This window comes from Artibeus jamaicensis, unplaced genomic scaffold (assembly GCF_021234435.1).
Source record: "Artibeus jamaicensis isolate MK-2021 breed Jamaican fruit bat unplaced genomic scaffold, CSHL_Jam_final contig_490, whole genome shotgun sequence".
NCBI classification, from domain to species: domain Eukaryota; kingdom Metazoa; phylum Chordata; class Mammalia; order Chiroptera; family Phyllostomidae; genus Artibeus; species Artibeus jamaicensis.
In genome coordinates, this window is record NW_026521861.1 from 3344892 (window position 1) to 3362454 (window position 17563).

General features: G+C 53.7%; 1 protein-coding gene across 3 annotated transcripts in view; it reads right to left on the reverse strand.

The window, feature by feature from the left end:
• The window catches only part of SH3PXD2A (SH3 and PX domains 2A), a 222019-nt gene that overhangs the window by 200126 nt on the left and 4330 nt on the right, over window positions 1-17563 (reverse strand). The window lies entirely within an intron of this gene.

Below are 17563 nucleotides of genomic sequence, written 5' to 3' on the forward strand. Positions count from 1 at the left end.
CTCGGTGCACCAGAGTCCTGTCCTAGCAAGGCTGGGGCTCAATTAGCATCTAGTACGTAGCCTGCAGCTCAGGAAGAGGACCCTGCATGTCTTCTCCTCACCCTATGCATCCGGGACAGTGCCCCATATACACTTGTTCAATTAATCTTGCAGAGGAAAGGCATCCATGCACAAAAAAGTATTATAAGACGAAAATAGAGAAAGCCCGAATGCCTGAGATAAACCTGGAAGGCCCTTTAGGAGACACAGCTGAGACAAGCTGTAAGGGATTTCGGTGGTAGGCAGCACATTCCAGGCAACGACAATGGCTGAGCGAAGGTGCAGAGAGAGATGCTGGGTGACCACAAGGTGACCGCCCTGGTCTAGGCTGGCCGCAGTGACCTGCAGAACCCCATCTTGGCTGCCATGGGACCTAGAGCCAGGGTCATGAACAGAGGGGTACAAAATGGAAATGAAAAGCTAATGAATCTATGAGACCTGGGCCATACTTCCAGCACTTGGCTCCGCATCAGAAGCTCCTTGGAAGCTTTGAAAATGACATGAACTTTGGGTCCTGCCCGTGTCAGCCTCAGTGAACACTGAATCTGCCTCTAGGTGTGGAGTGGGTGAACCACTTGTCAATAGGACACAGAATCCAAATGAATATTGGGGAAGGAGAAGTCAAAAGCCATACACAGATCTGGACTCTGGACACTAGGAAGTTGGCAGTGCCATTAACATAAAGACCAGGCAGTCAGGGAGTAAGGTGAGGTGGGTGGGGAGGGAGGGTCTGTCCTTGGTGAGAAGGTACTGACTGGCCGGGGACAGGAGAAGGTCCCGCTGGGGACAGAGACCTGCCCAGAGACCAAAGGTTAAACAGAAAAGAGCGTCCAGAGCAAAAGAGAACAGAGGAGAAAATGGAAGCAGGAGGACTGGGGAAGCACCTTCATTCAGGGAGTGGGAACAGGTGAACCAAGGAGGTGAGGCAAATGGTGAGGAGTGGGGAGAACCAGAACGGAGAAAGGCCACGAAGCCCAACTTCCACTTGCAGCTGCCTGGAGTCACATCCTTCTGTTGCTAACTTCACTCTCTGGGTCCATCCCTGCAGGTTATAGAGGCTCCATCCTAAAGCGGAATGGAGTCAGCCAGCAGGCAGGCTGCAACCCTGAGGCCCCCCCCTTCCCCATCAGGTGACAGGTAGACTGGTTGGGTGCAGGCTACGGACTTGCCTTTTGTTTACCTTTTAACCAAGTTCAGCAGTTCTCTCGCTGCAGAGTCAAATACGAAGTACCCCTGACACTGAACTGGGTGGGCCATTTGAGAGATTCTTAAAGGTAACAGTGACCCTCCTGGCTGACCTGAGAACCCGACCCACACACATCAGATGAGACTGCACCACGCCGCCATCACCTCCCGACTGGTGTCCCGGGTTCCTCCGGTCTCCTGAGTTCCATCAATCCTTCACACCCCGTGTGGGGTTTCATCCTTAAACACACACTGGGTCCTGTCAAGCAACACCTCCAGAGGCTCCGTGCGCTTGCAGAGACGTCTGAACTCTCGAGCTCGACATTCCAGCCCCATAACCCCAGTCTCACCTAGTGCCCCAAGTTGCCACGCCTGGGCCCCTCACTGCTCCCCATCATCTGTCTGCTCTGTCCCTGCCTCCCCAGGGACAGTCTACCTTTCCTTCTTTCCTCCTTCAGTCACCTGAGGATCAAGGGCACACACTTCAGGAGGCCAGGATGCCTGGCTCTGACTCCCAGCCCACCAAGCACGGGCTCTGCTACCCTGGCTAAGTTAAGTCTCTTCCCTCTTTGGTAAGATGAGGATGAGTGAATACCTACCTCACGTGGTTGTGAGAATTGATGGGAGGAGAAAAAGCACCCAGCAGTGCTGGGTCCGTAGTCAGTGGCCCATTAAAGCAGATATGCGCATGCTCACGGGTGTGGGTATGCATGCACACGGGCTCATGTGCACACACGCCAGGTCCTCGGGGAACGAGGACACTTCAACCCCCCTCATTAAAGTGAATACTTAACTCCCTTCCAGAAGCTTCCATGCCACCTGCTGTCCTATCTCCACAGAGCTGTCACTTCATGCTACTTAGCTAGCTCATGGGGAAGGAGGGGGGAGGGTCTCTCTCTGACTGTAGTTCTTACAAGGGCAAGGAGAGTCTTGCTGCTGTTCCCTCGCCCAGTCCTCCCGCCCTGCTCAAGCCCTGCTCAAGCCCTACGTTCCTAGCAGAGGCTAATTTAATCTGCCAAGCAACAGGGAGCCATTGAGCAAGAAAGCGACCCCACTAAAGCAGTACTCTGGGGTGGGTCCGCCAGGCCCACGGACCACAAGGGCGGAGACCCCTGAGGGCACTCCAGACGGCAGGGCTGAGCTAGAGTGGGGGCTAAAGGAGTGAACAGGGAGGAAAACGACTTCCCAGCTGAAAACAGCAGCACACCAAGGGAACAAGCACACCCCTGTTGAATACACACAGTGCTCTCCGCCAGGGCATTGAACAGATAAGCTCCACTCCTATGTGGGCTATTTACCCATCAATGTTAATTCAACAATTTGTCCTACAAAAATTATAGCCCAACTTCCCAAAGATATATATGGATGTTTAGGGCAACACTGTGTACAATGGCAAAAAAAAAAGAATAAAGTTGGAAACAGTGTAAATGTTCATAGGATAGTTTTTTAAGATTAGAATTCCTTACTCTGTACTTCTGAACTGCCTTGAAGGCGTGATGATAAATCTCCATATGGGTTAAGACAGGTGTGGGTGGGATTTTGTTACTTGCAGCTGAACGCCTCCTAACAGATTCACCAGTTTTGCACTGGGCCAGCTCTAGCAAGAGAAGAAAATAAATGCAGTCTGACTCCACACACAGAGAACTCCAAAGCACTTGGCAACTTCCTCATGAACTATCCCTAAGAGAGAAGTCTCATGACCCTGTGTCTCGAGGGAAGACAGACTGACCAGAAACCCAGCGACTGTCACCAGAAACTAGTAAGAGGGCCTCAGAATTAGTCAACATTAAAAAACAAATAAAGATGCTTTTTTGCTTCTCTCCCCATCCCCTCCCGGAAGGGGAGTCCCTGGAGGACCAATCTGTAAAGGCTTTGCGTGGTTTCCACCCTTCCCCCACACTGACCAGGCTGGAGGAAGAGATGGGAATAAACTTCAGAGAAGTTCAGTAACACCAGCCTCAGCTAGCTCCAGGGCGGTAGGGCAGGGGAGAAAAATCCATTAATACTGCTTCTACGACAGCCACCAACTCTAGGAGTTTGTGCTCCTTCTATTATCCCCATTTTACAGGCAAGGAAACTGAGGCTCCGGAAGATTAGATAATTTGTCCAATGTCACACGGCTGTGGTGGAGTCCAACAGGCCTGTAACTACTGTACCACATCACATCCTAATCCACATCAGCAGAGAGCCAAACAAATCCGTAAGAATTAACACCTAATATTAACATTATTAAGGCTGGGAACCTATCAGAGGACAGTTTTGAAAATTCCTGCTGCTCAGGCTCACTTGTGTGAGTCTTCCTACTTCCCAGGGTTCACCTTGGCTGATGCTAGGTGCACATGGAAGGGCAAGGTCACCCTTTAAGGCACTGGGGGCACTGGCAGGAACTGTCAGAACTGCCTGCTTCGGAGGAGCTGGATTCACTGAGCTGGCCTGGGTACCAGGGGGCCCTCTCCCAGCAACTCTGGGAGCCAATGGTTACCTGAGCCCCATGGGTAAATCCCAAATGCCCCATGCAGGGCCCATCTGGGGCTGCAGCTTCAGTGGGACTTCCCCACTGATGTGGGCTCCCATGGGCAGGAGCAGCCAGGCAAGCCATGGCCCCACTGCCTTTGTCAACCGAGAACTCACTGAGGAAATGTCCTCGCTCTCTCTGTTCTTTCCAGGAATCCCGACTGGAAAGGCCCGTTCCTCTGCTCATCTTTCTATTAAAGATTAAACCACTTAACAGCTAACACTGACAGATCAGCATTGCCCCATCCCCACACACCTGGACAGGTGACCTTTCCTCGGCAGAACAGAAGGGAGACTGACGTGTGCTCTCGGGAGATAAAAGTTAGGCGTTAGGTTCCTTCCCCAAGGGAAACGTTTATAGTCGCCTCTCCTCGAGGCCCAGAACTCAAGGACATCCCCAGCTCCCTCCGGGCCCCTCCTCAATTCTTCCCTTGCTTTCTTGCAGGTCCTCTTCCATCTTCACCCCGCTCTGGGTCACAGCTTTTCCCTGGAGGCAGGTCCTCTGGACCTGCCTACACCAGCCTGCTTCACGCAGCCCAGCCTCGCAGCCTTCCTGCTCCCGCACTTGCTACCTGGCCTCCGCCGAAGCTAGTAGGAATTTTCAGAGCAAGTGCCCTTTCTGCAGGCGCAGAGCCACGGACGACCCCACCTACCAGCTCGCCACCTGTGGGTCGGGGAAGCAGGAGAGGCGGAGTTAGAAGGCTGGTCGAATCCCGCTTGTGCGGCTTACTCACTGGGTCACCGTGAGCGACTGAGTGACCTGACCTTTCTGATTCCCAGTTTCCTTACCTATAAAATGGGAGACACACAATCTGATGTGCGAGTGAAATGAGGTCGGGCACAGAGGAGGCCCTGGAGGAAAGTTTTTAAATAGTTATGGTGGGGATCTGTGAGACCACCTACACTAAAATCTAAGTATTCTTGGACCCTCAAGCCTACTATAAGGACATCTAAAGGATAAACTATGGCCCCAGGAATATGTCAGAGCGACAATGACCTGACAGCACCTGACACACACACACACTCACTTCTCCCAACAGACCACCCACACACACAACATACCACACCCAAACACACACGGAGTAAACACACCCTCTAAACACACATTCACAGACACCACACCCAAACACCTGCCAACACACACGTACACAGCACATCCCCAGCGACCCATGCACTCCACACTCACGCACACCCCCCCTCAGACCCCCCCAGACCCAAACACACCACCCAAGCATGGCCACCTCCAATCACACACGCACACACACACACACACACACACACACCTCCTTTTCTCCCTTTATTTCCTTAAAGACGTTCTCGCCATCTGTAAGGACACCACTCTCTCCACAGTTTCAAACAACGTCACAAGAACCTTTAGGGGTAACAATGCCCAACTTCCTGCCAACTAGCCTGACTGTGGCAGATACAGCTAGCAGATACAGACAGAAATTCTATGACAAACAACAGTGTCCTGGGCGCAGACGCCAGCCTCCCCCAGCCTCCTTTCCTCGGATGTTTACTCGGCTCCCCCCAAGCCTGACTCGTGAAGGCTAACGATTCTCAACTCCTGTTTGTAAGTCCCCTGTTTATTTCCTTCCTGGGGCAAGTCTACATCAGGTCAGAGTCCCACGTTGCCAAGGCCCAGCTTCTCTTGGTCCTGTTTACATTGACTCGCTCCTTCTCTGATGAGCCCCTAGAAGCTCTTGTATTGATCAGCTATCCTTCAGTCCTGTCCATTTTGATTCGCTCCGCAAATTGGCCTCTTCTCACCTAAAACAACCCAACCTGCACCAAACAAGGCTCTTTTCTCACTTCTCTATAACAGGCGCCCCAGAAACCTCCAGAAAGACGTCATGGCCTGGGGACCTGAGCCACAGACAGAGGTTTTCAGTTGCTCCACCACGTGCTGGCAGAAGTTCACTATCATGGCTCAGGTTCGTCCCAAAGCAGACCATCAGACCAGACTTTGGGTGCAGGCTGTTTATTGGGGAGCTGATTCCAGGCAGTCCAAGTGAGGAAGTACAGAAAGTCAGACCAGAAAAGGGTGTAAGCTGGTAAAGCATGTGTTTATGAACAGGTTACCTCTGTGGACATCTGGGGCTCTTTTCCTCTGAGGTTCTGGCTGGAACTTGCCTCAGAATCTAGAGAGCAGGTGTCAGGACACAAGCCCCACCCCCACTTTTGGAAGGCCACTCCCTGGAAGGACAACTCACCTCCCCTGCTCCTTCATCGGGTACACCTGCTGGGGCAGAACAAACTTCCACGCCGCCACAGGGCTGGAGGAGAGCCCTGTCACAGCGGGATGGGGAGGGGAGAGCAGTGAGGAGGGGCGGGCCTGGGAGGTGGGGACTCGTGTCAGCGGAACTGCGACAGGTTAACTCAGGTGAGTCCCGGGGACACGCGGCAGGGCATCGGCAGTGTCCTCCACACTCAGAAGCCCAGTGTTTCTCCAGGCCTTGCCGCATTTGTGAAACAGGCAGGAGACTCCCATCGCTTCCCGAGAGTCGCTCAGAGGCAGAGATAACGCCTGTGCCCATACCAACCGAAGGCGCGTCCCCCGCTGGAAGGGCCGTCCTGCCGCCACACACACCCAGAGGCCACTCGGCAGGGGCCAGAAGAGAGTGTAATGCAAAAGGGTGTCATTCCAGGCTCCCAGCCAGAGACATCAGGCTGGGGCCCACCGACCGTCCTCCTGGTCCCCTTGCCAAGCCTCGCAGCCACTTAAATGGCCAGTACGAAGGACAGTGGCTGCTGGACGCTTTACGTGGTGTTGAGTTCTCACAGGACCCTACATGGGAGTCATGGGCAGGGGGGGCTGAGAGGCTTATTCCACCAGGAAATGGCGGGGTCGTCGTGCCGGAACCTTTACACTGCTTTCCTCTAGAATGTGCACAAGCGCCAGGCAAGACGCCGCTGTCACCAGCAGCCAGCGGTGAGAGGGCCTCTCGATCCTAAATACACATCCCTCAGGCCCCAAAGGCCCCGCTGACTCCACCTGCTGTGCTGGCTCTGGCAACAACAGTGACACTTGGTGGCACCAGCTCTGCCACAGGCATTATTGTAAGTGTTTTTAGCCTCATTATCTCATGTAATCTTCCCAGAAACCGGACCAGGAAGGTGCTGTTATCATCACCATTTTACAGAAGTGAGATTAAGTGATTTGCCCAAAGTCACACAGAAACAAACAGTAGAGCCGAAATTTGCATGTAGGCAATCTGGTTCCAGAGCCCCTGCTCGAAGCCGTGCTTGGTGCTACGTCCCCCTGGAAAGTGCAGGCTCCACTGTCTTCACCTTTGGAAGGCCACATCCCCGAAAGTCGGGGATAGAACCGCACTGGCCTCCTTCCTTGGGCAAGGATTGACAGAGGCAGCAAGGAGGTGAGGGAACGGCAGGCCCAGACACCTCTCTTAAAGGGTCAGGCTCCTGGGGACACAGGGCATATGCTCTCTCCTGAGTGAGGGTCCCCTTACTGGGGGCAGGAGGGGGACACCAACAGTGGCACCTGGCACTGTGGCCCAGCACAATTAGGGTCTAGTGCTTTTTTTTTTTTTAGAATGATGACTTTTCAGTCTGGATGCACTAATGGGGGTTCCCAGGACAATCTTTCCAAAAGGGAGCGTAAACGCAAAAAAAAGTCAAAGAAAGCAGAGTTCCGCAGAGTATGGAGCCAGGGAGAAGCCAAGGTGAGCTGGCCCGAGGGGAGGTCGTGGAGGTCATATGAAGAACACCCTGGGGCTCACGCATCAGCAGAGGTAACTGGTTGACCCCCAGGGGGGTCTGCCCACCAGCTGAAGGCTGTCCTGGCTGGCCACAGGCAGACACAGTTTTCTTTCCACTGGTTACATCAGCGGAACCTGAGCCAAGGGGAACAGAAATCCAGCTCTCCTTTTTTGTGCCTCCATCCTGCTTTATAACCAATTCTACCACCACCCAGCCCCTTAAGAGGAGGTTCTGATCACAGGCTAGAAACAAAGCCAAGCAAATTAGCTCAGCCACACAGACCCCGAAGTCAGGTTAGGGGAAGAGTAATCCTGTCATCTCTCAGCTAATGCACCTGAGAATGATCCTTTGGGGATGTTCTGCCTTATCTGCCAGGGGGGCACATGCTAGTCCATTCACTGAGCTCTCGCTCTGCCTGGCTTTACTGGATAACCCACTCATGCCTCACTGCCAGCCTGGGATATGCTCTTCTTACCCACACTGTAGAGATGAGAAAACCGAGGTATGAAAAGCTTCAGCACCTGCCCCAAGGTCCCGAAGCTCCTGAGCGGCAAAGCTGGGATTCAATGGCTCCACTCCAGCTCCACGATGGCTCTGGTCTTCAACCTCATGACCCATGTGGTACAGATACCGTTATCTAATTTCACCCAGAAGGAAACTGAGGCTCCCCAGGTCACCAGCTTAGTGGCGGAGCCAGGATGTCGAACTTTGGAGCCTGAGTTTGTGACTACCACAAGGACCCGCAGAGCAGGAGGAGACAGGGCCAATGGGTGGTCAACCAGCCAGCGCTGCCTGGAAGCGGGCATGCCAGCTGGCCGGCAAGGCAGGCGCCACAGGGCAAAGCTGAAGGACCCAATACCCCATGCCATTAAACCCCAATGGGGCAGGACCAGGCAAGTGCCGAGGGCTGTTGACAGACTGGCAGCAGACAGGGACTGTGTAACCCACAGCTGCTGTGTTATTTTGGGGTGCAGGAAGAGGGGGAGGACTGGTTAGGACCCACCTCATTCCAACAACAAACTGAATGAGGCAGGGTGGGGAGGGTCCCCTCCCAGCTAAAGCAGCAGCCCCAGGCACCTGCTGGGCTTTGCTGAGAGCTGAAGCGTCTAGGTGTCAGAAACATCTTGCCAGACACACTAATCCGCCTCTACCAACAAACAGTTTCCCACCCGCCCCCCTCCCCAGCCCCGTGTGCTGGACTTGTGAATGGCCTAGGAAGACAACCAACACAGCAAACCCACCCCCTGCGGTGTCAGGTTCCAGGAGCAAATGGCTTTTCCTGCCTCGGAAACAAAGGAGGGCTGCTCCTGTCTGCCACCCGGGCTCTGGTTCCCGGACTCTGACATTTGTTACCTCCACACTGGTGGTGGACACCTCATGGCCAGGATCCCCGCACATAAGGTGTTCAGACAGCCTGGGCTGTGGCGAGGCTGGCCAGCAGGATTCCCTGGAAGGCCGGGAAGCAGGAAGCTTCCGGAAGGACTCTGGAGACCCACTGCCTAGCTCTGACCCCCTCCCCCTGGCTTACAACTTCTGATAAATTTACTTCTCTGTGACTCTGTTGTCTCCCTGGTCAAGACCACACAACACTGCTTTCCTCATTAGGTTATGTTAAGGATTAAATGCATAAGGTGCTTAGAAGAGTGGCTGGCACATAATTAATGCTGCTGTTATATTATTACCATCATTTAGCCTGGAAGGCTCCTTCTCAACTGTGAACACCAGAAGACAGTTCTCCTGGATATTACAGAGTTTAGTTTCCCGGGCCGGCGCATCATACAGGGAACTAGAGACAGCTAGTCCTCGGTGCTATGATTCCATCTGCTTAGTGGGTGAAAAAGGTTTTGGTGGATTGGCCTGAGAGTCTAAACACCATTTACAATACTCTATCCACAGGAATATGTATATATTTTAAATTTCAAAAAGCCAGTTTTCCACAACTGTAAGTCGAAAGCTGAGCTTGGTCCTTTTAAACAACAAGAAGAGTGGGATGGGAGGAAGGGCTTTTAATAGAATAAAGCCCTCATCCATGGATATGTTTCACAGGTCAAGGGCCGAGGCGATCCAGCCCTTCTGCCCACATGGGGGAGGGGCGTTCAGGATGGAAAGATGTGGTGGGTGCTGCCTGTGCTGGAGGGGCTGCTTTCAGCATGGCTCCTCGCACACGGCAGGTACAGAACTAACAATGTTCACTCAGTGACGTTCCCCAATACGTGTCCTGTGTTTGGGTCCTGGAGTTTCCTATCCACGACGCTGCTGACAGAGGCTGCCCTTCCCCAGAGAGCACCTTAGGGAGTCAGGATTAACCCCCAGCAGAGTTCCCAGAATAACCAGCAATGCTTTGGGCAGACTCCACCTTCAGCAAGGCAGGAGGAGGCCTGGCGGCTGAGCCTAGCACCTTCTCAGTCCTGGGAGAGATTCAACGCCCAACTTGACTGCTTTCCCATTCTGACCCTAAGGCCCACGGCTCTCCCGCTGCTCACTCCACTCAGCCAGATCAGCCTCCTTGCTTCTCCCTGAAAGGCCAGGCATAGCCCTACCTCAGGGCCTTAGCACTTGCTGTTCCTCTCCCGCAATCACATTTGCTCCCAATGTCCACGTGCCTCACTCCCGGGATCTCCCTCCAAAGTCACTGTACAGGGGGCTCTCCCGGGCCACAGCCTAGAAAAGGGCACAGCAGCTCCCGCCACTCCCATCACGCCCTGCCCCTCTCACCCTGCTTCGTTTTCTGCACGGCACCCACCCCGTCCGACACCCGCCCTGTCCGACACACTGTGCACATGCTACCCATTTCCTTTGTCTGCTGTTTCCCTGCCCCTACAGAATATCAGCTCCACAAAGGCAGAGGTTTTTATCTGTCCTGCTGTGTTCCCAGTGCTTGGCACATAGTAAGCATTCAGATGTTGACTGATTGACTGACTGAATGAATGATCGAATGAATGAATGAATGAATGAGTATCAGACCCAGGTCCATCCCTCAAGAGGCTCTTCCATCAACCAGGCACTCTAAACACAGGCTTGCTGACCAATCCAATGCCTCTCTTGATAAGTGTTACCATGGGAGGTAAAAATACTAAACATACAACAGGAAATATTGTAAGATGATAAACCCGGAAGCTTCCAGGAGCTGGGAGCAAAACCATGAAGGATGGCCATGCCAATGATGGTAACAATGATGCTGTCATTTATTGAACACTCTACGACAGAGTAACAATTATACGGGCTAGGCAGTATGGTAATTATTCCCACTTTACAGATTAGAAAAGTGAGGCCCATGAAGGTAAAGTTTGACCAAGTGAAACAAGTCAGTAAGAGGCTTCAGAGCCACAGTCCACTTACCAGAGGCCACTGGCACCCCACCCTCCCACTCCTGCCCTCAACTTCCAACTTTTGGCCTGAGCCCCCCTCTGGGACTCAGTCAAGATGCCAGAGCCTAGTTCAACCTGAGCAAGCAACAGGCTGAAAATGCCCCTTAATTAAACTCCCCACCATGCCTCTTCCCAAACAAATGCTGTGCTAGTAGCTACTAGCCTCAGGGACAAGATGCAGAGTCCCCAGCAGCTGAAGTTTCTGAAGGGCCAGGCCTTCAAAAGGGGCTCTGGACAAGAGTTCAAGGGGAAACAAAATTTAAATTCCAAAATAGAGGCCAGACCTTGCCAGGGGCCCCTTCTGGTAAGAGAGGTTTGTTATCTTATCACCACCACCAGCTCTAAGCACATCACAGGCTAATGGAGGGGCTTGGAGGGAATTCCGGTCGGGGTAGGCAGAGGAGTGGGGATTTAATCCAGACTCTTCAAGGTTTATCTAGAAACCCATAGGATGCACTCCCAGCCTCTCGGGAATCTCTTGGGGATAAAACCATCTCTCCAAGGAAGGCCCGCTGCAAACACTCCTTCTGCGTTTGCTGTGTTCTCCGTGTTGCACATTGTAGAAGAGCCACAAACCGGGGCCCAGGCTCCCATGGGTGCCCTCGGCAGAGGGAGACATACGGCCACACAGACCCAAGCATGGTGGCCAGAAGAGAGGGTAGATGAGGTGCAGCTAGTCTGGCTTGTGTGGACGCTTCCAGCTGGAGGCAGGGAAGAAGGAGAACGCCCAACCCCGGCACGTGGCGGCGGGCGGGGCAGCAATCCATCAGCTCTCCAGGGAGCACAGTGGAACCATCACGGGCTTTGCTCTGCGGAGATGTGGGTTCAGACCCTGGCTTCTCACCATGTATTGCCACGTGACAGAGAGCAAGATGCTGCACCACCCCGAGCCTCAGTTTCCTGGCCTGCGAAAAAGAGACAATGGCGGGGTTGCCGTGGAGCTTAGAGGAGACCGTGCACAAGACGCCCTAACCCAGCACCTGCACCTCCACGGGCTGCACTCTCACATGATCTGACTCCCCCCTGCCCAGGGGGCTGCCACATCCTGCGAATATGGGGAGAATGAGGCTGCCTTTCTCCAGCTGCCCATGAGTGATGAGTAAAGTAAATAATTAATCCCGGCTTGGAACCGCGGTTCAGGCGTTGTTCTACTGCAGACCTTAACTCTGTGAGAGAAGGAGCCGTTTGGCAGTCCACTGGGGCTTAGAGCTCCAGGAAACCCGGGGCCGCCACCTCCGGCACCTCCGCCCTCACTGACAAGTGAGGGTGTCCCTTCCGGGGGCCAGGCTCGGTGTTGAGAGCTCAGTGAACCCACTCCAGGCCAGGGGGGCAGAATTCAGGAAAGAGTTTCTCTCTCTCGGAGCCCCGCTGCCAGCACCGTGCCAGGCCAGCCAGGCCTCCCTCTCTGTTGTTGCAAAGAAATTCTCCCACACAGTCAAGTCCCTTAAAATAGCCCTTTGGGTCTGGGCCATCAGGAAACGGAATAGAGCTGGGTCGGGATGGGGCCTACCATGAAAGAATTTACAAAGCAGCCACTTCAAACGGCTGGGACAATCCCTTCACGCTCAGAACCCTTAGGTGGACCAAAGCAGCGAGGCAGGCTTTCTCAACAAAGAACATTATTCCGCAGGAGGGGGCAGGCAGAAGCCCCCGCTCCCCCAGAGCAGACCCGGAGAGGGACCAAGTGAAGAAGGCACAGAGACTGTGTGGAACAGGCATGGGTGGGGGGCACGGGGCCAGACACCCTTGACTTTGTACTTGACTAACAATGCACTCTGCACTTTCTGAACCTCGATCTCCATGAGTGAAATGGGGTTAAAAATGCATGCCTTCAGGGCTGTGTTCAGAGCAGAGATTGTAAGTAAGAGGCCTGCCTCTCCTGGCACAAAATAGAAATTCAGTATGTGGTGGCTATGATGATGGTGCTCATGTAAGACAGATCAAAGTCTCCTTTATTACCTGCGTGAGAACATTCCTGGAAAAAAGGAAAAGAGCAAGTGCTCTCTACCAGCGGCCACACTGGGATGGGTGGAAATAGAGAAGGCCCCACACCCACACAATCCCTGACCCCACCTGGTACACCTAGAACACTACCAGTGTTGGGTAGCACCCCACCTCTTCCTCCTTGGAGTTGCAGTCAGATCTGATGAGTGATCAGTTTGGGCCACTTCTGAAGTTCACGATCCAGGGACCCCAGGGACAGGGTGGAGGGCTCCACACATCCCACTGCATAATTTATGTTGCATTGACACATAGAGAGGAAGGGGTTCTGCCCAGCCCACCCTGCACCTCCACCCAGGCTTGGGGAGGGTGGCTTCCTCACCAGCCAAAGGGAAATGACAGAAAGCCACCGAGAGGAGGGGCAGAAAGCACAGCTGTTTCCCCTTTGCTAACTCAGCCGCCTGGATGTCACTTCCTCCCCTCAGGTAACAGCAGAGAGAGAAGGGACTGGAAATAGCAGTCTCTTCCCATTCCCAAAAATGACAGATTTGGGAAGAAGCAAAGTGCAGTTCATGGGGGGGCTTTCTAGAAGCCACCTTCACTGAGGGTGTGTAGTGATCCTGAGCCAGCCCTGGCTGCCAGCTTCAGGGCAGGGGCTTCAGGGCAGGGGCTTCAGGGCAGGGGCTTCAGGGCAGGGGCAGTGGATCTGGAACAGCCCCCTTTTGTAAAGCATCCCCTTCTCCAAACAATTAAGAAACCAGATTGGGGGACCTAGGAACCCTTCACACAGCTATTTTCTCTGGGCTCAGCACTTCCCAAAGCTTCCTTCACACCCACTCTCCCCTCTGCAAGGTGCAAGGCAGGCCAGAAAGGAAGCAATCAGTCCATTTTCTAGATGGCAAATGGATATGTAGTTGGGGAAGGCAACATGCAGAAGCTTTCCATCTGCCAGGTCTCAGGTGGAATTTCCTTGGGGGTCCAGTCTCCCCAGGTGTGTCATGTGATTAAGGGCTGTGAGGTCTCCGAGCGGACAAGGCAGGCCCCTCTCTGCATGCAGCTTATGGGCTGTGCGGTGATCGGCGATTCATTTCAGCTGTGTGGGCCTCCGTGTCCTGGCCTGTACCATGTGGATGCAGACAGTAAACACACACATTTGGGGGCAGTTTCGGGCATTTCCATAAAACTTGTACACGGAGAAAACATTTGGAAAGGTTAGCTGTGATTTTTATCATTAGGTATTCCCTAAAAGAATCAGGCTTACGAGAATATCTGGGAGCGTGGTGGGGGTTAAATCCATGAACAGGTAGTTGAAGCACTGTATTTAAAAGTAAAGCAAGTTCAGAGAGAATGGAAGAAGGCAACATTAGCAAGACTGTTTCAGGTAACATCCTTCAAAGACATCCTGAGCCCTCAGGAAGCTGCTCAGTATCAGCCCCCAGACCCTACAAGGATTGGGGTTTCCTTGTTCTTGCCCTTGAGGTGCTGCAGAAGCTGCAGTGTCTGGGAATGCGGATGCAAAAGTGCTCTGCTGCTTCGCCGGCCAGCCAGGGCCCTCCCTCCGCTGCTGAGGCCCTTGCTGCTCCCCTCCTCCGCCTCCCCCCTCCCTCTGCAAGACCTCAGGGTGCAATCAACTTTTATGAGGCAGTCTGACCCCCTCAGAGTAAGAACTATAAACAGAGAGGACTTGGGTCCCCGCCTGCCATCTAGAGTCCCCCCCACCACGCAGAACTAGAAAAAACTCCGTCCCAGCCCCGGCTGCAGGAACCGCCCTAGAACCCACCAGAAACCCCCCATTGTGGCAACTGGCTCCCTTCCCCCCACAATCCTTGGGAGAAAAGGAAGTTTCAGAGGTGTCTACACAAGAAACCGAATTCCCTCAGTTTGTATTTGAGGCTCTCAGAAGCTGGCTGGCCTTTCCCTCCAGCCCCCTTCCCCACATGGGCCCCGCCCGTGTTTTCCCCGTGTCTTCTACCTCCAGCACCTTGGCCTTGCCCTCGTTCGGCACGCCCTTCCCTCTTCCTTCCCTTCTAAATCCTACTCTTGGTCGTCCACATCCTACTTACTCCTCAAGGCCCATCATGAAGCCTGCCTCCTCTAGCCAATCTCCCCTCAAGCCCCAATCCACAGGGACTCTCCCTCTTCTAAACTCAGTGATTCTTGTGGCAAATCCCTACGTTGTGCTTAATACGTGCCAGGGACTGTTCTAAATCCACGGCATGTATTAATGCATTTCATCTTCTCCACACCCTATGAGCGAAGTCCTATTTCCCCTCATTTTTTGCGGGTTTGTTTTTACAGATGAGGAAACTGAGGCACAGAGATATAAGTAACTTGCACTGGGTCCATGGCAGTAGACAGATGGTGGAGACAGGGTTCCAGCCCTGGGGCACCAGAGCCCAGGTGCTCTTTGATGACATAGGCTTCCAGGTGCACTTGGTGTCCAAGGTGGCGCTGCCTGGACGCCGCGGTTATGTCCCCGCCCCTCTCTGACCGCCTCTAACAGGGAAGAAGGAGGCAAGTTCGCAGATGTGGATGTGCAGACCAGAGTGAGGACCCCGGCTTTGCCACTGAATTACAGAATGAGGGCCACGTAAACTCTCTGGTCTCAATTTCTGCATCGGTAAAGGGGAGATAAAAACACCTACCTACCTCAAGTGGTTGTTGTTACAAAGTTCCAGAAAGATCACCTCTGAAAGGTGTATTCTGCTCTACCTGGCACGTAACAGGTGAGCATATGTAGTTCTCGCCCTCCCCTCCCCCTGTGCATGGTAACCTCCCTGGACTCTGCTCAGCACCTTGGCAGAGGTGGTAACTTGCCTCCTGGAGGTGCCTCGGGAGCACAGGAAGGGCCTTCTGGTGGCTCACTCTCCCCGCCTCCTGTCCTCTGTCCAGGCCCTGACCTCTCCATTCACCTGCCTTCCTGTGGCTGACCACCGCCGGTAGCAGCTGTGAGAAGTCACACGCAGCTCTGGGAATCCACTTTTGAAACACCAGGTACCCTACTGGATGCTTCCATTATGTTTGGCAATTGCCATGGCAGAGTCAGCCTCTGGCCCTGGCTCAGAACCTATTTCCAAAGGCAGAATCTCCACCTCATTTCCCACACACACCCCTTGCCCTTCCTGTCCCCCGGATCCCTGTCCTGATCCATTATCCTTTTCCTGGATTCTCAGAACTCCAGAGGAGTACGTGTAACTACCATATGTGTAATACTATTATTTGTTTTAGTTTGTTTAATCAAGAGGCTTAAGAGAACAGAGTTGCCTATTAGACATTTTCTGGCCAAAATGTAGTCTGGCCAGTGACTCAGGCTGAGGAAATTAGAAGGCAATTTCCAGGGGGCGGCTGTGCAAACCCAAAGTCAGAAGTCCTAACGACACTCCTCTAATTCAGCGCCTCCCCTGGCCATTAACTCAGGCCAGGCCCGGAATATCTCCTTGGAAAATGCAGCAGCTGGCACTTATATTTCTGGAGCTGGAACCAGTCTCCTATGACCTCAAATAGGTTTATTTTTCCCTTCCCCTGCCCTCCCCTTGGCCTGCCACCACACATGGTGATCCCAGTCCTGATCTGCCCCCCACCCCAAATCCTCGCTCAGCTCTAAAAAGGGCAGTGAAAATGGCTAGTGGTGCTCCCGTCCTAACGGCCTTGACGGATGTGGTTGCTTGTTCCGTAAGTAGGGAGCCTTGTCAGACCTGTGAATCACCCCTAGATCATTTCCTTCCTTGGAGAAGGAGAAGAAGCTGTTCTCGTGTGCATGGCAGAGAGAGAGAAAGCAGGCTAGCGGGCTAACCTGTGTGTGGCACTGACCTTGGGCCTAGGACCCTCTTCAGCCTGGCTCTTTCCCGGAGCACCCCTCCACTCCTCTCCCCCCACACATGCTCATCCCTACTCCTTCCCGACTCACCAGGAAGCCATCCAGATCGGAACAGCTGCTCCTCGCTTATGTTGTTGCTCTTGTACGTTGGGTGTTTTCCACGGGGCATGAAGCCCAACTTCCCATCCGACTGTGAACAGCTGGGCCTTCTCTTTTTGCCTCAGTCTTTCTTTTTCTCTCGGCTTCACCTATGGGGTCCTGACTGCACTCGGGCGTCTTGGTGATCACGATCGCCAGATGCAAACTAGTGTGTGCTGAGTGCTCCCGATGGGGACCAGGGACTAAGGGGAAGCTTTACTCCAAAGCGTCTCAGGTCAGTTTCCCCAGAGCTCTGTGAAGCTACAGGTGAGGAAGCTGAGGCCCAGTGTGGCTGGCCCCAGGCTGTGCAGCGAGAAGAGCCCGAGGTGGGATTCAAACCCTAGTCTGCCCCCACCACTCATTCCCTCAGGGAACCAGCCCTGAAAAGACCCTTCCCACGCCATGGCCACCACCGCGCGTCCTTCCTCCCGTGGGGCCGGATCCACAGTCTGAGAGCCCAGAGAAAAACTGACGGGCTAGGAACTGAGCAGGTCTGGGGCCAGCTCCTAAACGTGCAGCTCCCAGGACTGAGAAAAACCGGTAATGATCTTCTCACACAGGAGAATGCATTACTTCCACAGGTGTCATCCTGGGCTTGTTCCACTCCTGCTGCCTCACGGTGACCTCCCTCCATGGCACGGGGTGAATGTCCCACACAGGGAAGCAGTCCCCGAGCACCACCCTGCATTGCTCTCTCACTGCCCTGCAGGTCTGAGGCGGGTCTCCCCACCAGCTGAGAGGAAGGGCCCCATTTCAAGTTCATTTCCTCCCTTGCAGGTAAACTGGACTGAGTTTACCCAGATCTGCCTTAATCAGCTAGGTAACCCTGAGCAATCTCTAA